Below are 23,284 nucleotides of genomic sequence, written 5' to 3'. Positions count from 1 at the left end.
AGAGCCCTCCGGCCTGCCCTTTGTGTGTGCCTCTCTCAGCCTTGTGCTAAATGCAAAACAATTGATTATGTGCCCCCCCTGGTAAGCCCCCCCCTTCTATGAATACCCCCAGTGTGGCCCCCGTCGCTGTCTATACAGGTCTATTATCCGGGAAAAGTGTCCCAGAAAGATGACTGTTAATTGTGGGGACGCTCAGGCGCCACGCGCTTTTAGTATATTTTTTTTTTTTGTATAATAACCTGTGGCCTCTCTGTCTGGTTTCCGAAACCATTCGCGCGCCTTGCGTGTCAGCCGTTGTGCTTTTTATTAAAATAATGGGAGCGCCCCCCCCGCTTAACTATGCGCGCGTGGCCGCCCGGCCCCGCGCCTCTCTGCCCGCTTCCAAAATCAAGCGCCGGGGCCCAGATGGCCTCCGCGCGCTTGTTGTTTCCTTGCCCGCTTCTGCCCAAGTTAGGCGCCGGGGGCTGAAAAGCCTCCGTGCACCTGTTGTCACCGCCGGGGGCCTCTCCCCAAGGGGCGCGGCGAGCCTTCCGGGCCGCGTGTGCCCGGCCGCACCCACCCGCCCTCTTGCGCGTACACCACCCTGTACCTAGCCCTGTCTTAGCGCTGCGCGCAAGCAGCCCTCCCCTCGCCCTAACAATAACGCTGCCGAAAACCTGCACTTGCCTCGTAGCCGCCCTCCTTCCTCAACTCAACCTTCCTAAATAGGTCGGCCCGGAAAAAAGGCCGACCCCACCCTACCACCCCCTTATAACCGCCCTTCTAATCCCACCCCCACTTACCTTACGACCAATCCGGCGTGCCTGCGCCACTTCCTGTCCTCCCGAACAGACCCGCGGAGAGACTAGAACGAGTCTCTCTCTCCGCGGGCCCCCACATTCGCAACTGCCAGCCACTACCTGCATTGGGAAAACTTGCATGCCCTAATGCCCCACAATTGTGCGAGGTGGCGCCAGTTCCTGACGTCCTATGAGAAAAAACTCTGCCACAAGGTGGAGTGTGGAATTTGGCCCAAACTCCACATTTCATTCGTAACTCGGAGTGACCAAAACTCCAGGAATTCTGCAGATGGAGCAGAATTTATCGCCTACCCCTAGTTTCACTCCTGATTAACACCCAGCAGAATCACTTTACCTGCTACTTTGCAAGGCCCTTGGCAGACTCGTGAACACTTTCTTGCTGCAGCAAAGGGCCACTGAATCAGCAAAAAAAAACAACAAAAAAAACAGCAGCTTTGCAATGCTTGCATGGATTTTTGGTTAGTGATTCTGAGTACTTTGCAAATTCCATTCACACACACTTACGCAATACCTATTTTTATAGTACTTTTCACCTTCCTTCAAATTTAAAACTTTGCTATTTAATGAAGTTAATGATGTGGGCGAAATCAAGAAAAAACTAATCTAAAAGTTGTTTAAAGTTAGTCCAGCCAGCTTCACATGTTCCCCTATACGAATGTCTTTTTTCGCTGCTAATATTTTCGGTAGTGCTTTTTTTTAGGGTACAGCATCACTCTGAATGAGGTTGCTATATTCAGTTTTATATCATAGCACTAAAGAGAGTATGAACTCAGGGTTCTGCTAAGTTTCACGCATAGTTATACATTTCCTTTCTGTTTTATGAGAAAAATAGTTTTACCTAGAACTCCGGTGCGCAACATGACAATGATATGATAAACCAATGCAAGTTCAGAATGCACTACTTCCCAAATGTAAATACACTGTTTCTACTTTAAAGACTTTTCTAAAACATAACATAATTATTATGCTTTCAGGAGATGCACACCGCAAAGAACTATAACATTCAGTATCCTTTTACAGTTTTAAACGGACACTTGTGTTTTTTGCAAAATAATGTACACTTTTTGTTTCATGATAGAGAGGAGTCAGCTGGGACCTTTCAATCCAACGGGGAAAATGCACTTATAAACAAACTTAACTAATTGAAAAAGTAAAGTATTTTAATACAAGTCTGACTTTACTTTATGACTATTGTTAAGTAGCTTTAAAAATGTGTACACATTTCTGTTTTTTGCATAAAATATCACAGTTAAAATCTATCCATTAAATATATATATGTGTATGTATGTGTGTGCATATATATATATATATGCTCCCCGTCATGCACAGTTTTCTTATCAATAGTTTCTCTGCAAATGTTGCAGTGATATTATCAATGATCTCATAGAAGATGTCATAAGTGATGTAATATGTGGGGTAATTAGCAGTGTATGGCGAGAGCCTGAGTTATAGTTACCTTAGGGCATGGCTTATAGTTACTTGAAATAACTATAACTGCTGAATTTCTGTGGTTTGTGTGAAAATCTGGCCCTAACTATAACATCCCGTAACCTTTGTTTTTTTCAGTGAATTTCTGAGTTAAAAAAAATGCTATTTCCTAACTATAACGTCCCAGTAAAATTCACTGAAAAAAACAAAGATTACAGGGACATTATAATTAGAAAATAGAATTTAATAAACATAGAAATTCACTTAAAAAAAACAAAGATTACAGGGACTTTATAGTTAGGCTCACTTTTTAAACTTACAAAACCATAGAAATTCACCTGTTATAGTTAAAGTTATTTCATGGAACTATAACTTGTGCCTTAAGGTAACTCTAATGTGTACCCTCGCCATGCACTGCTCATTTCCCCACAAAATACGGCACTCATGACATCTTTGATAACATAATTGATAATATCAATGTAATATTTGCAGTAAAATGTTTGATGAAAAAACTGTGCATGGCGAACCACCACCTCCATTGGGCAAATATTAAAAAATTTAAAGGGGGTCTGTTATGAACCCCTGCAGCTCCAGGGACCACCACCTCCCTGAGGCTCTTTTTGTTGGAGGTGGGCCTCTCAAGGACACTGATGGCCCTGGGACTGCCACGCCCTAGGGCCGGCTCCTGATATTTCACTGGGTGCCCACCCCTGGGACATAGCTGTTTGCTGTGGCTTGGCTGCAGCTTTGACAGCTGCTGCCAAACCACAGAAAAAACACTCTGTTCGCAGTGAGAGAGTGCTGTTAAACAGCTCTTCCTCACTGCGAGCAGAGGTTTCCTCTGTCTCCCTGCCTGAAAAAATGCAGGCAGGTAGACAGAGGTGATTTTGCTCTCAGAGAGGGAGCTGGCTTAGCAGCTCCCTCTCTGTGACAGCAATGCTGGCTTCTGCAGGAGGCAGGACGCAGGACGCTAGCTGGGACCATGGGGGCCTTGAGGCTTCCCCCACGGTCCCCAAAATTGTGAGGGCACCCAGGTCACAGGGCTGGGCCCCGGGGGATGGGGGTATGGGGTCCCAGGGGCCGAGATCAGCCCTGAGGATGGCGGTCACGCGACCACCGCCCCCCCAAAATAAATTAGGCCATGCCTCAGGGATGCGGTCCCCAGGGCCAAATTCAGCCAGGGGAGGGGGGCCAGGTGGTCCCCCTCCTCCCTTTATTTATGGCTGGGCCCTGGGGGATGGGGTCCCTGAGGCCAAAATCAGCCCGGGCGGACTGTGTAGCACCCCCTCCCCTAGAGTCCATGGGTCTCCCTTTGAATTGCTAAAAGTATACAAATGTGCAAATCACCCGAAAGCTCCACCTGCTTGGCCTCACACTGTCCACCTTATTAGCATGCAAAGGTCTTCCTGCCATTCGCCAGGATGATGAACAGCTTACCAAAGGCCCACCCCCAGTGCGTTTCCTGACGATTTTAGTGGTGCATTCTTGATGCAAATGAATATGAGGCATTCTCCACAAAACAAAGAAGCAATTACATCAAATAGATAAGAAGAAGGATATAGCAGGATTCATGTTATTACAGAATTCTGAAGAAAGACGCAGGAGGAACAATGACATTGCTAAACACACACAAAGTCACCTGGAGACATTTCTTTGTGGTCCATTACGCAACTGTAGTTTAGAATACACATTATACATTTACGCAATGAAGTAGCACTTACTAAGAAAGTACTTCAGTTGGGTAAACATTTTGTGCAAAACTGTGGACTCTTGTTGGATAAAAAGGCAGGTGAGGTTCTTTTGTGGCTAAGTCACTCACGCAGCTACTGACACACCCACACAGACACTCAGAGAGCCACTCAGAGACTCACGCACCCACTCACAGACCCACTCAAAGACTCATGTACTCACTCACAGTTCTACTCAGAGACTCACACACCCACTCACAGACCCACTCAGAGACTCACATACTCACTCACAGACCCACTCAGACATTCATGCATCCGCTCACAGACCCACTTACACACCCACTCACAGACACTCACACACCCACTCATAGAGACACTCTCACACCCACTCTCACACCAAGACTCCCTCTCACACCTATTCTCACACCCGGATAGACACTCGCACACCCACTCACATAGACCCTGTCACACCCACTCTCACACCCATACACTGTCTCACCCACTCTCACACCCAGTGGCACTCTCTCACACCTATTATCCATACCCAGAGAGATAGGCCCTGCAGCCAAACCCTGCCTTTAGCCATGCACAGTGGTGGTTGGATTAACGTAAAGTCATTAAAATTACTAAACGTTAAGAAAACATAGAAATTCACTGAATAAAACAAAAGTTACATAACATTGTAGTCAGGAAATATAGTTTAAAAATATAGAAATTCACTTAAAAACCAAAGGTTACAGGGACGTTATAGTTAGCTTCTGAATTTATTCGCACAAAACCATAGAAAGTCAGCAGTTATAGTTAGAGTTATTTCAAGTAACTATAACTCGTGCCCAAAGGTAACCATAGCTCACGCTCTCGCCACGCACTGCTAACTACCCAATATACTACATCACTCATAACATCATCTATGACATCATTGAAATTATCACTGCAACATTTGCAAGATAATTATTGATGAGAAAATCCAGGAGAGTCCATAGAATCGCTGACTAAGGGTTCCATCGGTGAATGTCGCCTCTATAGCACCCTGAATGGCATCCCCTTTCTGGCACATTCCCTGATTTTCTGTACCTACTTCCTTTAATTTTATTCTCGATATATACATCATCCTTATACCAAATCCATACTAAAAAGACTGTGTGTACCCTGATCTGGTTCTCAGATTGAATAGTTAGAGATATCACTTCTTCAAGAGGAAAAATATTAACTGAGGCAACTCTCTGGCAGCCTTATGCTATTTGTTAAAGCAAGAGAATTTGAGCCAAGAAGCTAATTATGGTATCTAGCAGATGCTTGTCACGGTGCATATGCTGAACTCTATGCGTCTTTCACAGATTGCTAGACATGCATCATATTGTCCCCGCACAAAGAGCGATCCATAAACAGTGACAAAGCACGATGATCGCGTTGTTGTTGTTGTTAGACTTATGGAGTGTTGCGAGGTTCAGCTCATGTTAATTGTTTTTCGGCTGTACTGTATATAAAACGTGTCAAAAGCATTGGTTAGAATCAGACACGGAACCACGCCACTAACGCTGCATACATAATGCAAGAAATACAAAGTCGAGCGTTTATGTCTCACCTGTTCTTAATGAGACTCCTTCATTAGCAGGTGGCTGAAACAGGCATGTTAGCATCATCATTATATAATTAGCAGCAGCCGCACACGTCATCAAGCAATGACCGCTCATCTCACTCATGGCTTGTCTCTGTAATGTCGTAGACTTCAGTTGGGGTCTGATGCTACTGGACGATGCCATTGACACCTACGTGTAAAAAGCCGCTACGCAACTGGCAATATTAAATTCACTCACCTTCCTGGTACTGTACATCAGGACTGAATCCTTCTAATCACTCATGTCCAAGAACAGTCTTGTAGTAGGAAGGATAGCTCACAATGGGATGAACAGATGCCAGTGCGGCATAATGACTGAAAATAAGATTTTAGCATAGTTGCAGGTTTGTGTGGTAGAGTAGATGTGTACACTGGTGATAGCCTGGCCTCACTATTGTAATACAATGTTATGGTGAACTCAGTGGGGTGCGGTGCCATGGCAGCTGGAAAATAGAACCACCCTGAGCACCATATTGAAACTGGGGTGTCACCTATATCTCTAAGAAGTGACCAGGGGCCCTTCATGGCTTAGCGGGATGCCTATTGGTACCCATGATGATGGATGCAGTCCTTGACACCACAGATCATCATGAGTATCTCATGCGATTCAAGTCTCTGATCATGCAGACTGTAAGAGATTTTTATTAATTTATATTAATGTGTATTAGTAACAATCAATAAAATGCAATTTTACACTTGATATTAGTACAGAATAATGTCAAACGATTGCTTTTGAAACAAATTGTCTATGATGTGTAGAAGTACCTTTTTCTGACTTATGCTAAATAGCCCACATTTTCGTGCAAACTTCCATCTTGACCAAGACGGAAGTCATCCATGTCACTCATCCTGTGTTTCTTCTCCCTGCATACATCCTCTCCCCACAAACTTCGCAACACACAGTCAAGTTGAAATGTGTTAGTTACACTGTTCTGTTCACAATGGACTTTCCCAAGTTCAGCTGTAATTTGAAACATGTTGCAAAGTCTTACGTTCGTTTACTGAGACCTTTTTATTCACATAACATGTTATTGTTAATGTATGTTGTTCTGTTTGAATGTCTTCGATTATATTAATTTAGAGGGTTCCGAATAATTAATCATGTAGTCGGTTAGTGCTTAGATGTCACGTGCTATAAGTTGCTGATGAAGTGATACACCACAGTTATTCTGCAGTTTCTGTTAATTTCAACGTGTGAGCATAATATAGAAAAAACGTAAATTTTGAGGTGAGCCAGAAGACTTTCCGATTCCACTAGGGTTCCTGTCTGATTTTTTCATGATTGTGGTGCACATTGACACTTAGACTATTTTCAGATTTTTACATTGCTAGAAATGGGGTCTCTCTAGTTGGCAGTGATGTGCACCCTGTCCAAGTAGGGGCCATCACTCTAGTCAGGGTAACGGAGCCACACACCTAAGATAACCCCTGCTCAACCCCTTGGTAGCTTGACTCAAGCAGTCAGACTTATCTCAGAGGCAATGTGTAAAGTATTTGTACATGCACACACAGTAACACAGTGAAAACACCACAAAAGAATCATGTCCCAGTTTAGGAAACTAGCCTATATTTCTCCAAGTAAAGCAACACCAAAATAACAAACATCCAGCATACATAAGTAAAGATATAACTTCTTAAAGGTTTCAACAAGTCTTAGTCCATAGGAATCAATGGTTTTCTCTTTTTAGCACCAAGTACCTGGTATGCCTCAAAAACAAAGATTATATGGGCCACTGGGGAGGTGAGGAACCAAAAAAAGCAAAGTGATTCGTCAGTTCCTTACTGCGCAGGGGAGGTGATGCGTTGATTCTTTTCTTGCATCGGTTCGTTACTGGCAGGGGAGGTGATGTATCGATTCTTTCCTCACAGAAAAGGCGATGCGTTGATTTCCAGACACACAGCCTTGGTTCCTTGCTGCGGAGTGGAGTTGATGAGAAATTGATACCCAAGGACTGTGTGTAGAAAATCCAGATGCGCTATGATGATGGAACCACAGTGAAACAGGTGCTTAATCGATTCTGCAGGTGCTGCATCAACTTTTCAAACACGAGACAGGCGCTGCATCGATTCAGCAGGCTTTGCATCTATTTTTCAGCCTCGGCATATCGGTTAATGGATTTTCTCCTTCAGGTCACCAGCTTACACTTCCAAGGGTCCAGTGACTGGAGTTGGCACCACTTGGCAAGTCAGAGCTCTCAGCAGAAGAGCCCAGGCACTGGCAGATGAAGTCTTAGATGTCCCTGAGACTTAACGGGAAACAAGCTCCGTTCAAGCCCTTGGAAAACCTTGGAAAGCAGGATATAGAAAGCAAAGTCCAATCCTTTCACTCCCAAGAGAGAAGCAGAAGGACAGCACAACAAAACAACAGGCAGAGTGGCAGTTCCTCCTACCGCATCCAGCTCTTCTTCCTGGCAGAATGTCCCCAGTCCATATGTGTTCTAACTTCGTGGTATCAGAGGTCCATTACTTATGCCATTTACCTTCTTCGAAGTAGGTAAACTTCAAAGAGAAGTCTTTGTAGTTGAAGTACACAACACCTTGCCTTTCCCTGCCCCGGCCCCAGATACACTCCAGGGGCATGGAGACAGCTTTGTATGAGGACCGGCACAGCCCTATTCAGGCGCAAGTGTCAGCTCCTCCCACCTCTCCAACTCAGGAAGACCCTTCACAAAAATGCAGGGCACACTTCAGCTCCCTTTGTGCGACTATCTAGAGTGAATTCACAAACAGCCCAACTGTCATCCTGACCCAGACGTGTATTCCACAGACAGACAGACAGAGGCAGAGAAGGGTTAAGCAAGAAAATGCCCACTTTATAAAAGTGTCATTTCAAAACTTACAATTCAAAAAACAATTTCATCAAAAGATGTATTTCAAAATTGTGAGCTCGGAGACCCCAAACTCCATTTCTCTATCTGCTCCCAATGGTAAAGTACACTTAAAATATATTTCAAGACAATCCCCATGTTACCCTATGGGAGAGCTAGTCCTTGCAATAGTGAAAACCAAATGTAGCAGTATTTCACTATCAGGACATGTAAACCAAACCATTACATATCGACCTTTTAAATGCACTGCACACTGTCCCTTGGGCTGCCTTGGGCCTAACATAGGGTGACTTACATGTACTAAAAGGTAAGGTTTGGGCCTGGCGATTGGGTGCACTTGCCAGGTCTAAAACTGCACACACAGACACTGCAGTGGCAGGTCTGAGACAAGTTTACAGGGCTACTCATGTGGGTGGAACAATTAATGGTACATGCCCACTACTAGCATTTGATTTGGAGGCCCTGGGTGTAGTAGATAATCCAAAGACTAGGTTTAGTCTTAAATGTGTTCTTTATTAGAAGCATCCCATCCACACTCACAAGACAGCAGCTCTGCCATCCTTCTGCCTTGGGGAATACAACCTCCCTCACATTCTATATATTATGTGCAATGCAAATCATAACATATACCACACACCTTCCCTCATTCAATTTGACATACACCACAAACTAATAACCAGCAAAACAAAACCCTAACTAAAATACTATAACAAAACACTGAATAAGACATTATCACGAAAATGTCATAGAACAAAGAAATAAAAGACAGTATAGAATTACTACAACTAAAATTATTCTTAGAAAACAATATACTCACATTTTTTTTAGTTTACAACTCGATTCAAATTCCATATTCTACAATCCTCAATCTTAACAGCATTCCTGAAAAGTTTAATAACATTGAATGGACCCATAAACTTGATTCCACGCTTACACAATGTAGGTTTCCTTACTAGAACAACATCCCCCTCTGCCACACCAACATCTGCTACACTCTTTCTGACATCATAATATCCTTTACGTCTCTCCACACATTTCTTCTTGCTTTTATTACCACCTTTCATTCAAGACCAGGAAACACAGTCATTTTTACCCCAGGATACCCAACCAGGAGCCAACTGGGTGCTACCTTTCCGAATTCTAAACACCTCAAAAGGAACTTCTCCAGTTGTTATGTGGAGAGTAAACCTGTATGCATGCAGAAATTCTTTCAAACTTTCTTTCCAACTCCTGCCAGCCAATACTTCCAATTATACACATTCCTTAATGCTTTTATTGAACCTTTCTACAGTACCATTCCCTTCAGGATGATACAAAGAACACACTTTGTGCACAATACCTTTGCACTTTAGAAATTCATTCCATCTCAAAAGAAACAAATTGTGGACCAACATAGGTCACTACTGTGTTAGGAAAACCTTCACGACTAAATATCTCATTGAAAAACTCAATCATTCTCCATGTTTCAATGCTGCTAACAATGCCTATTTCAGCCCACCTAGAAAACTGATCAATCAACACCAGAGGATAGTTCGACCTTCCCTTTGTGTAAATCGGTCCTCTATATCCAAAGCCACTACATCCCAAGGTCTACTGGGAAATTCTCTAATGCACATGGGAGGTACTCTAGTTTTGTATACTTTGCCACTGTTACAACAGTCAGAACATTCTCTGACTATTCTCTCTATCATTAAACCCATGCCCGGCCACCAATAATTGAGACAAATTCTGGCTTTTGTTTTACTCATTCCCTGATGCCCAACATGTCCTAAATGCATAATCTTATCCATTAACACCGATGGAACCACTAACCTTAAACCACGCAAGAGGAAACCATCTACCACAGACAACTCATCTCTAACACTCTAGTAACCACTAAGAAACTCATCATGCTTCATATTCATTCTCCATCCGTCCTTTACAGACTTGCACACTTGTTGTAGAACTTTATTTACAGCAACTGCTTTCAACCACTCTTCTTTCTCCACAATTCCCTCTGTAATACTGCATACCTTGATTTCACTTTCTTCTTCCTCTACTACACTATCCTAAACTTCAGGACTGAGTCTTGACAGACAATCAGCAATTTTATTGTTTGGCACTGGTACATATAAAATTGTGAAACAAAAATCTTGAAGTCCAACAATCCATCTACAAATCCTGCTAGGAATCATGTCCAATCCTTTTTTTGTAAAAACTTCAATGAGAGGCTTATTATCCGTATAAATGGAAAATTCCTTTCCTCATACAAAAGTTTTGAACTTGTTAATTGCCCAGAACACACTCAAAGCTTCTCTCTCTATAGTAGAGTATTTTACTTCAGCTCCGCGCAACATCCTTGAAACATTTGCCACTGGCCTGAGGTCATCACCACTTCCAGAATCTTGCATCAACACAGCTCCTAGGCCTTTCATAATAGCATCTGTCATGATTACACACTTTTTTGCAGAATCGAACGAGTTCAAACTATCAGCTGCCAATAACTCCTTTTTTATACTCACAAATTTCTTTTCACATTCCTCATCCCACGAAAACTCAATGCCCTTTTTAAGTAGTGTCCTCATGTGTAAAGTTTTAGACGCTAAATTGGGAAGGAACTTAGCATGAAATTCCACCATACCCAGAAAGGACAATAACTCATCTTTCCCTTCCAGATTATATAGCTTCATTATGTTTGTGACTAACTCACTCTGAGGATATAAACCTTCAGAAGTAATTTTGTGACCCAAATATTGAATTTCTGCCATTTTGAAGGCGCATTTGTTCAATTTAAGAGTTAAACCATCATCTCTCAAAATGGTTAAAACTCTTCTCATCCTCCCATCATGCTCCATCTCAGTTTTCCCATGAATTAAAATACCATCTTCAAAATACTGAACCCCTGTATCTGACCCAAACAAACTATACATTATGCGCTGATAAACAGCATCAGCCAATACTAACCCAAATGGCATGCTTATAAAATGATAAGTCCTAAATGGAGTAAAAAATGTGGTGTAATCTCTTGAGTTTGGGTGTAACATAACTTGATGATATGCTGAAGTCAAGTCTAGAGTAGTGAAAAATTTGGCTCATGAAGAAGTGAAACCATTTCAGTTATGTTGGGAAGAGGAAATTGATCACTCACTACGCACTTGATGAGACCTCTCAAATCTATGCACAACCTGATGTCACCAGTGTGTTTACAAGCAACATCAATGGGTGCAACCCATTCAGAACACTCAACCGGTTCAATCACACCTTCATCACACAATCTCTTGATTTTATTCTCAACTTCATCTTTCATAGATATTGGAATTGGTCAAACCTTAGCTACAACAGGCACTGCTCCACGCTTGATTTTTATTTGATGAGCATACCCTTTCAAACATCCCAATTTGTCACTGAATACTTCCTTATATTCATCAAAGAATTTAGGTACCGGCACAATCTTTTCTCTTTGCACTTTAAGTTCATGAACATCATTCACAGGTGTGTTCTCTAAAAAATCACTTTTGATCATTACAGGTGTAGGAGAATTCAGGCCTGAAATAATGATTAACTCTCTCTGATGAGGCCAACTCAGAATACTGTCTCCATTTACAGGAGCATATATCTTCCCAAACACAGTGTTTGACTTGACTGAGATATCAGATTCAAAATAGCCTATTAGTTCTATAGCTTGCCAGCATAAGCACCCAGAATCACATCAGATTTCTTCAAGCTCACTCTGTGACTTAGCTCCTTGTCAAATAATTAATTGGATATCAGAGTCAGCTATGCCCCAGAGTCAAACAAAACCTCACTCTCTATCCCCATAATAGTGACTTTGTCTCTGGGATGTTTCTTTAGCCCAGACTCTGTAAACACAGACAAAGTACAATCTTTAACTAACTATACTGGCGTAACACTAGGACACTTGACTTACTTACAACATTTGGCAAAATGCCCCTTCTTGTTACAAATTTTGCACGTCATGTTAAGCGCCGGACACTTTTTACAAGAAGCAAAATGGCCAACATTTCCACGTCTATAGCACTTTGCATCTCTGAACCTAGCCCACTGTCCTTGGGTACTTTTGTCCTCGTCCTTTTCTCTCTCCTTAGACTTATTTTGTTCATTCTTTATATAAACCTTATTTACCGTAGGGTTCTTACTTTTTTCAAATTCTTCTACACAAACTAGAGTATGTTCTACACTCTTTGCCAATGTAATTACTTCATGTAGGGAAGGATTCTCCCTCCCCCATAGTTCCTGTCTTATTTTATCGCTGCAACATCTTAACATAAATTGATCTCTTATACGTTCCTCTATTGTGGACTCAAATCTGCAGGACAAAACCAACTTCCTTAAAGATGTTACATACTTGTCGAGAATAAGGCAGCGAGAGCACGTAGGTTTGTGAGAAATTAACTTTATTTCTCGAAGCACAACCTGGCGTACGGCTACACTTCTTACTCCAGCCCAACCATCTCCCATAGAATCCCGCAACTCTCCCCCACGAGCCCTTATGACGCATCGAGAATCACAATGCATCATAACACATCCTCTCCCGTTCACCACCAGACTACAAAATAATAAAAATTCTCAAAACCATAACAGTGAAAGAAAGTTATAAGTAAAAGATAAGCATGATAAATTGGAAACAGGACAAAACTCCTATAGAAAAATTATAATAAATAAAACTCTTTGCAATAACTGTAAATCATCTGATGAAATCCTCAAGATAAGAAGGTGGTTTTCTAATCCTTTTCTGAAGGACCGGAGCATTCATGCTCTCAACTGAGCCATTTCCAGACTCATCCATATCATCAACCAAAGACATTCCATCTCTCTCCTTATTCACTTCACCATCACTCATAAACATCAACCCTGAACAACCCTCAGCAACTCCCTTATCAACACTTCCACCCTTCTGATATAATGCTACATTTCTGAGATTCCACCTCTCACCATTCTCCAATATTACAAAATATGTGCCAACCTGTTGAACTTGGAATGGCCCTCTGAACTTGGTTAACCCACTTTGTATCCTGCCTGACCTCACTTTGACCCAATCACCCATCTCATTTCGTACCCTCGTTCGTATGTCCCTCCTCTTGGGAGACTCAACTGAGTCCTTGACACCTGTTCCATCATACAAGACTTTTCTTAACCAGGATGGTACTAACTTGGTGCCAGGTAATCGGCCCCTCATGTCCACAAAAGGAATCCTCTGAGTAACACTGTGTGGCGTGGTGCGGAAGGCCCACACCATATTAAAAATGGTCTCTAAAACATCACACTGGTTTGTCAAAGCCAACTGCAAAGACCCTTTGAGTAGTTTGACAGCTCTATCCGCCACACCGTTCCCTCTAGGATTGTATAAGGAAGTACATGAATGCCTGATTCCCCAAGCTCTTAAAAACTCTACCATGTCATGTGAGGTAAGTTGTGTGCCATTGTCCGTAATGAGAACTGCTGGGGACTCTTCCTCTTTGAAGATTTTTTTTAGAACCCCAATAGTAGTTTTTGTAGTGATATCTCTTAGAAATTCTACCACCAACCATTTAGAGTGAATATCCACAACCACCACAGCGAATTTCATATCCGAAGGCAATTCCCTCAGTGGTCCTATAAAATCCAAGCAAATAGTATGCCATGCTTTCCCAGGGTCCTCTATATGTCCACCTTCACACTTCTCGAGAGCCAATCTCTTCTCACTTTCTTTACAAAAGCAACAATTACGCACCCATTCTTTAATCTGGTTGTCCATCCCTAGCCACCAAAAGCTTTCTCTCACCCTACTGGTAGTCAACCCTTGGCCCAGATGACCCTCATGCGCCAGCTGGAAAATACGGAAGCGTAACCCAACTGGAGGAACAAAGCAATCTCCCTTCATAATCACACCACCACAAATAGACAACTCCTCCAACACCTTTAGATATGGTCTGACAGCAGGGGTCAACATACTCTCCCTTACTGCCTAAAACTTAATCATCCTAATTACATCATACAGCACCAGGTCCTCTGCCATCTCCTCTTCCCACTGCATCACCGAAAATGAACCATTTCCAGTATCCACTACATCATGTACAGTGGCAACGGCACCCTCCATATTTATATCTTTCACTCCAACATGATCCACATCCTTCCAGTTCAAAGACAGTCTGGGCAAGCAATCTGCTTGAACATTCTTCCACCCCTGTATAAACTCAATGGTGTAAATATACTCTTCAAGCCTTGAAGCAAGCCTAGCTAATCTGGCTGAACCCTTTCCTGCACCACCAGGAGCTAAAATTCTCACCAGCGGCTTATGATCCATCCGTATAACAAACGGTAAACCCCATAGTTACACACAGAAGTATTCAGCCCCCCAGGCTGCTGCCAATGCCTCTCGTTCTATGACTGAGTAGTTTTGCTCAGCAGTCGTAAGAGTAAGAGAAGCAAAAGCTACAGTCTTTTCTTCTCTACCATAAAATTGAGAAAGAACCACTCCCAGACCAGAAGCACTAGCATCAACAGTAAGTGCAGATTTAAGATTGCCATCAAACACCGTTAATATGCCTGCTTGACATATCTCTTCTTTTATGTTGTCAAAACAAAGTTGTTGCTCCTCTTGCCATTCAAACTTGCTGCCCTTGCGCAACAACTTCTTCAGGACCTCTGTTTTCTCTGCAAATTTTTCCACAAACTTGGTATAGTATTCTACCAATCCCAAGAATGACCTTAGTTGGTCTCTATCTTTCGGAACAGGTGCCCTTTCTATAGCATCCAATAAGGAACGCTTTGGCTTGATTGAGCCCATAGCAACATTATAGCCTAAATACTCCACTTGCTCAGTCAGGAAAGTACACTTCTCCTGATTAAGTGTGAGACCATGCTCCTCTAATTTCCTCAGCACTAAGCGTAAGGTGACATTATGTTCCCTCTCCAATGTTCCCATCACCAAAATGTCATCTTGGAAATAAATCACATCTTTTATCCCTTCTAAAACTTTCGTCATGACCCGCTGAAAAACACTGGCAGCGGAAGCCAACCCAAACGGCAAGCGAGTGAATTGGAATGTTCCCTCTGAAGTGATAAAAGTGGTAAGTGACTTGGAGCTCTCATGCAACCTTACTTGGTGATACGCACTCCTTAGATCCAGTTTGGAAAAGTATCTCTTATTTTTCACCCTCGTAAGTAACTCATTTATATTGGGAAGGGGAAAGACATCCACCACGATATTTTGGTTCACAGAGCGTAAGTCAACACAAAACCTAAGACGACCACTAGCCTTCTTGGTGATAACTACCGGAGACACCCATTCAGACGCTTCAACAGGCTCAATAATACCGTCTCTCAACATCTCTACCAACAATTCTTTCAAACCCTCACGTGCTGATAGTGGTACCCGTCTTAATTTATGTTGACTTGGAATGGCATTTAACTTCACATTTACTTTATGAACGTAACTTTTCAGACATCCAAACGTTTTTTTTTTTTTTTGTTTTTTTTTTTGTCCTCATAATTATCACCCATGCTTTGGTAGAGGAAAAATGGTACCGGACGGGGGAAACGTAACCCTTGGGTCGTCCCGTTTGGTCTACGTTTTATTATTCTCCCAATCGTCTGCCATCAACCAGGATATACTATTTTCTATGAAACCTAGTCATAACCAAAGCATCGCCCAGTATTGGGTAAGGGGAGTACTAATCATTGGACTTAAGTTGCACGAGGAGGAGACCAGACAGCAAAACAGTAATATACTATTGGTAGACATTTTCCCAGTTCATCCAGAAGTTATCCCTTCTAGAAAGGGGACCTCGTTGTTCCATTATGCACATTCGATTTACAGATATTTGCCAATCCTTAGAACGGGGGGGAAAGGGGTCAACCCATTTACGACAAATTTCTCGTCTAGCCAAAAGTATTAATACAAACAACAGGTGTTCCTGATGTGCTGACAGTTTTTGATAATTCATACCCTGTTCACTGACCCCAAACACCACCATAGAAAGATCCAATTTTACGTTCACATTAAATATTATCTTTAGAGTGTTTCCTATCTCCTCCCAATATTCCCACAACTTTGAACATTGCCAAAACATGTGTATATCGTTTGCCTTATCGTCACCACACCTCGGACAGTTTTTCTGAGTTTTCCCGATAGCTGTTAATCTGGCCGGCGTCCAGTAAACCCTATGAAGTGTGAACAAATGGTTTTTCTTCAACTCTGCCGGGCTGGTCGTGAACCACAATTCTGAGCAGGACCTATTCCATAAAGATTTCACATCTAGAGTTGGAAAGATCCCCCCCCACTTCAACAAGGGAAGGGATGTCCCATCCCTTGTTGCTTCCAACAGAGCATGGTACCACAGAGCAACTTCTTTATAAATGATTTTCTGGTTTAATTTCCCTTCCCATATATTCCTTCCTATTTCTCCTATTTGTTGCGATTTAACCCAACTAGCTATCTGAAGATACTTGAATTTGGAGACTGTCCCTCCAGTCCCTTCATAAAGTGTCGACCAGCTTAACAGTTCTGGTCCTTCCATTATCTGGCCCCATCTTACAATCCCACTCACTCTCAAAGGAATTGATAATTTATCAGTAAGGCATTCAGGAGTGCCAGGTGAATCCCAAATGGGGGAAGAGCTGCAAAAATAGGGTATCTCTAGCACCTTCCGAAAGTACATCCAAATGTTGCATGCATGCCTGAGTGTCTTCAAGCGTACCTTCTTGAAGTACTTAGGATGGCCGAATTTATATAGAAAATGATCTGCTTTTTCCTCGAGGTGTGCCGTTAAGGCTTTCCACGCCGGATCATATTCTGACTTCTTATTCAATAGGTTTCTAATGTTTTTTAATTGAAATGCCAGATAATACTTGAAGAAATCTGGAGACGCAATGCCCCCCCACTCTTTTTTTCTACTCATCTTTTTCCACGAGATCCTTACTCCTTTAGAGGCCCATACAAACGAGGTGACATCCAAACTTTTTGCTAAACACATTCCTTGCTTCAGACAACACCTTCTCCAGGGAAAGTTCATCAACCACCAACACCTGGTTTGGGGCTCTGGGATTCAGAATAATGTTCAGATCAAACTGATGCATCATCCCAAGATAGACGGTCCCTCTAAGGACACATACACTTTCCCTTCAACACACCGTAAGCCAAACTGAATATTACCCACCATGTACCCCAAAATGTCTATGGATTCACCCTGATATCCTCCCGGGTTTATATCCTTAGGTCTAAGTTTGACATTCTGCCATAACATTTTGAAAACTCGCTCAGGTATGATTGTGTACATGGATCCAGAGTCCACCATAAGTTCAACGTCTCTCCCACACACTTTCAAAATCGCTGTAGGTCTAGATAACCTCCCTTTTTTTTCAAAGTAAACTGTACTGCCAGAGTTAATGTCTTTCCCTACTACCAGAACCCTGTCTGTATTCACACTTCCCATCGCATTTTCAACCACACTCACACTAGAACTTCGGTCCATTTTGCATACTCCAGCATAATGGCCTCTACGCCCACACTTCCTACACATTTTGTTAATGGCATAACAATGTTTTGAGTCAGAATCATGAAATTTGCTGCCACAAGGGGTACAGTCCCCTTTGGTCTTGACACTGGAGAAGTTCTGTTCAACCTTGCTCTTAGACAGACTATAACCCTTCTTCTTAACTGCACAAACTCAATTTTCATCAGAGTCTTGTTGATCCAGATTAATTGCTGCAACATCCATTGCCTTGTCCCTTCTGTTAAGTTCCTTCATGCACCTTTGTGATTCTTCAATTATCTTAGCCATTCCAATGGCCTTCATGAGAGAAGGATCTTTCGCCGCCCAAAGCCTCTCTTGTATCTTCTTCTCAATGCACTGCACGATAAGCTGATCACAAATCAATTCTTCAGTCATATTGCCAAAGCGACATTTGATGGAAAGCTCCCTTAGCCTGGACACAAATTCGTCAATGGACTCTTGTTCCCCTTGAGGTTGTGTATAAAATGTCTATCTTGCCATAACTAAATTGACTTCCTTTGCAAACCGATTTTCCAACCTTTTCACAGCTTCCTTGTAGATATCATCCATGGGCTCACCGTTGGGCCCTAATGCTACTGGCAAATATTAAAAAATTCGTTGCCCTTCTTTACCAAGAGCACTCAATAAAATTGCCTTTTTCCTGGCAGACGTAAAGCCCTGACCGTCAAGTGCCATGATGTAATTTTCTAAAATTTCAATCCAATCCTCCCAACAAATGTCAGGCTGGCCTGCATGTTGTAGAAAAAAGGCCAGTGTAATAATATTCCCTAGAGAAGCCATGACAGTAAAAATCTGTTTGCCTTTGTTCTTGAACAGACCAGTAACTAATATCCTTTTTATTTTTTTTTAAACTTCCTTGAAATTTGCGTGTTACTGGTTGAGTGACAATAAAACTGCCCAGAGTCCCACACACCGTTAATGTGTCATAAATGTGACGAATTCACACACATGGACATGCAATAAGCGTTGAATTAAATAAAGAATGGGTAAAAACAGTCTCACCGGTGCTTTGAACTAGTTTCCTTGTCTCCAGAAACACAGAGACTATGTACTCTTACTTCAGTGAATCCACACACATGGACATGCAATAAGCATTGAATTACATAAAGAATGGGTAAAAAACAGTCTCACCGGTGCTTTGAAATAGTTTCCTTGTCTCCAGAAGCACCGAGAAATGCAGACTAGTCTTTCCCAATGAGGATTAACATTGCGGCCCCTCCCACTGCAAGGCCAATCAATCCAATGAGGAAGTGCAGGGAAAATCTTCATCGCCGGTCTTGTGTTTGTGGACGGCCCCTCCCTCCTCCACAACACTGAAAGTGAGAAGGAAATCTCCTCAAGAGGTCGTCGAGAACAGCTCTCCAGCGAGGTTCTGAAAACTCCAAGTAAGAGTAATGTCGAGCCGACCCACGTTGTGCTTCCTCTGTAAGCTCGTCGCCAAAAATGTCGAGAATAAGGCAGCGGGAGCACGTAGGTTTGTGAGAAATTAACTTTATTTCTCGAAGCACAACCTGGCGTACGGCTACACTTCTTACTCCAGCCCAACCGTCTCCCATAGAATCCCGCAACTCTCCCCCACGAGCCCTTATGACGCATCGAGAATCAAATTGGTTCATGTAGGGAAGGATCATCCCTCCCCCATAGTTCCTGTCTTATTTTATCGCTGCAACATCTTAACATAAATTGATCTCTTATACGTTCCTCTATTGTGGACCCAAATCTGCAGGACAAAACCAACTTCCTTAATGACGTTACATACTCTTCTAAATTCTCATTAGGTTTCTGTTCTCTCATGCCAAAATGATAACGCTCTAAAATTGTGCTGTTTTTAGGGAGATAATGTAAATCTAGTTTTTTTCAGATATATTTCAAACTCATTTAAATCAGTAACTTCATCACCTAGATCAGGTAACGTTTCAAACACTTCTTGACTGTCACTCCCCAAACAGTGCATAAGCAGAGACGTCTTCCTTTCATTAGACAAATTGGTACCACATACTTTAGCATAATGAAGGAAAGTATTTTTCTATTTAGACCATACCACTGATGCATCACCAGGCATAGTTAGGAAAAAGGTGGGGCCAGTATATTTTGCATAGTTCCTTTTGGCTAGTAAAAAAGAGTTGATGAACACACAGAAAAATACTTTTAGTAAATTGCTTTATTTTGTATGTAAGGCACAGAAGTCTGCAAAGGTACACCGTAGACTGGAACCCCCTTATTCGTCTCCTTTTTTTATATGCTGAAGTAACTACATGTACAATAACTTGTCTAGAATAGCGTGTATGTCACTGTAGACATACAAATTTGTAAGTAGATCCCAGTTAATTTGTTACCCAATTCGCGCTGATTCCTTGAATCCGTCAGTTGTAATAAACGCGCATTTTGTTAGACGTGTACACACACATTTGGAAACACTCAGGGTGCCTTCTAAAGGAAATCTGTATGTAGATTGTTACAAACCTCGGTCACTGAAAGAAATCCATACGTAATATTCATCAGATTCAACATTCACAAGATTTTTTAGAGGAAATCCAGCACATTCAGATGCGCTGACCCTTGGAAGACGTACATAGTTACGTCAGAAGTCCCGGTCGTTCTGTGGTTCCAGAAGAGTCACAGCACTGCACAGAAAAGCCCGAGAGCACAGGAAGTCACGAGCCCGATCGTTCAGTGGTTCTGGAAGCGTCCCAGCACTGCACAGGAAAGCACAAGAGCATGAGAAGTCACGAGCTAGGTAACTGTTTTGTTGTTACTTAAAATCAGAGTAACAGTTGAAAATGGACACTAAGGGGGTCATTCTGACCCTGGCGGTAGACTACCGCCAGGGCCAACGACCGCGGATGCACCGCCAACAGGCTGGCGGTGCATCCCAGGGCATTCTGACCGCGGTCAGAAACGGAAAACCGGCGGTGTCCCGCCGGTTTTCCACTGCCCTGAGGAATCCTCCATGGCGGCGCTGCAGGCAGCGCCGCCATGGGGATTCCGACCCCCTTACCGCCAGCCTGGTTCTGGTGGTTTTGACCGCCAGAACCTGGCTGGCGGTAACAGGTGTCGCGGGGCCCCTGGGGGCCCCTGCAGTGCCCATGCCAACGGCATGGGCACTGCAGGGGCCCCCTAACAGGGCCCCACCAAGAGTTTCAGTGTCTGCATAGCAGACACTGAAAATCGCGACGGGTGCAACTGCACCCGTCGCACCCTTCCCACTCCGCAAGCTCCATTCGGAGCCGGCATCCTCGTGGGAAGGGGTTTCCCGCTGGGCTGGCGGGCGGCCTTCTGGCGGTCGCCCGCCAGCCCAGCGGGAAACTCAGAATTACCGCGGCGGTCTTCTGACCGCGTAGCGGTATTCTGCCGGCAGAACTTTGGCGGGCGGCCTCCGCCGCCCGCCAAAGTTAGAATCACCCCCTAAAACTGTAGATTTCCCATAATAAGCAAAAGAAATAAAAGATAGCTCGCCTCACCCACATCTGAGAATTGATTGATACGCTGTTGTAACTGCAAGAATCAACACCTTGTTTATCCAACTTGTTATTGAAGGAAAACTCTCCAAAGTACTGTCAAAGAAACATGTATAATTATAATTCCAACCGACGCTCCTTTTCCAATATTGTTTTCTCTGTATAATTCACATTCCAATGGGCGCGTTTTCCTAAAAGTTGTTCTACCGGCTCCAAAATCGAAGATTCACCAACATGTCAATCAAAGGAATCAAAGAAAACTTGCTGTAAGGTGATGGGATGCTCAAATGATCTTCCGCTCGTCACCAGTGTAGTTGATAATCTAAAGACTAGGTTTAGTCTTAAATGTGTTCTTTATTAAGAGCACCCCATCCACACACATAAGACAGCAGCTCTGCCAACCCTCTGCCTTGGAGAATAGAACTCCCCTCACATTCTATATTCTATGTGCAATGCAATTCATAACAATACCACACTGGGCACACATGGTGCACTATGCTAGGGACTTACTAGGAAATCAAATATGCCAATCATGGATAAATCAATCACCAATACAATTTAGACAGAGAGCACTAGCACTTTAGCACTGGTCAGCAGTGGTAAAGTATCCAGAGACCTAAAACCGGCAACACTGAAATTCAGCACAGGATCAAAAACAGGAGGTCCGAAGCAAAAAGTCTAGGGATAGCTCTGCAAAAAGGGCCATTCCCCACATACATACTCTGTATAGCTCTGCATTTAACAGCCTTTATGACATTGACTCTGTACCATGTACATTTTAATTTTGTGATAAAACCATTTAACTTTTCATTGGTCTAGAACTCAGTTATTGAATGGGCCCACCTAATCAATCTCATTCAACTAATGTATTGTATTTCTGATTTTTAATGTTCTGGGAGGTGCCTTAACAAACATTGCCTCATGAAGTTGAGGTTTTACATTGTCTTCAATTCAGTTATGTGTAGGAAATCTGACTGGGGTAAATTTTTTGGGGGGAGGGTCTCAATTTTGGGGCTTCCTTTTGCTCCCATATGGTTTCGTAGCAGAGGATGGCTGCACATCAAAGATCACCTGCTTTTACCATAGAGGACCCCTTTTAGCTTAGTCCATAAAGATAGCGGATTTTCCAGGATAACTTGGATTTTGCCAGAAAACGTGACTTGCAATGCTGTTCCTGAGTGATTTGGATAGTAAGTATGAAGAGGATGGAATGATTTTGATTCAGGATGGAGGAGAAGACCGTCAAATTATGACCATGGCGGGATTCACAACAGAATACAGCAAAAGCACCACCCCTGCGGTCAGACTGCCACAGACGACAGTAGCCACCTGCAGGTCAGCAGACACCATGTTTCCGCCGGACAGATTATGAGGTTACACACCGCCAAGGTTTCTGCCACAATCCCACCACTATAGAGACCCAGTCGGAAACCAACTGCATAAAAGAAGACACTCACCTTCAGGAAGCGATATTCATCTGGAGCTGCAATGGAATCTGAACTACACATCTTCCTTCTGCTCCTGCTCACCCAGCGACTCCGGAATCTGCGGCGATGATGACGACAGCAACCGTAAGTACACACACTTACCTGGTACTGTTGTATAGTAACATTTATGTACACTCACACAACATACATTTGGGAAGGGGGTGAGAAGGCAACACTCACACCTAACAGCACATGAACACACACACTCACATACAGCCACACACACACTCGCATATACACAACAACCACACTAGAGCTGACACACACACACAGGTCCACACAGAAACACTGCAAAGGCCCACACTCACACAGTAGCGCACAATAACCCGTCACAACCACAACACTACTACACCAACTCTAATCTCATGTCAGGGACCCACAGGGGACACTGCCCAGGGACACATCACACATACATCACAACGTAACACCAAGAGGCAAAACACACACACAAATACACAACCATACCACTTACCAAATGACTTA

This window comes from Pleurodeles waltl, chromosome 6 (assembly GCF_031143425.1).
Source record: "Pleurodeles waltl isolate 20211129_DDA chromosome 6, aPleWal1.hap1.20221129, whole genome shotgun sequence".
Classification (NCBI taxonomy): domain Eukaryota; kingdom Metazoa; phylum Chordata; class Amphibia; order Caudata; family Salamandridae; genus Pleurodeles; species Pleurodeles waltl.
This window is presented reverse-complemented; position numbering follows the sequence as displayed.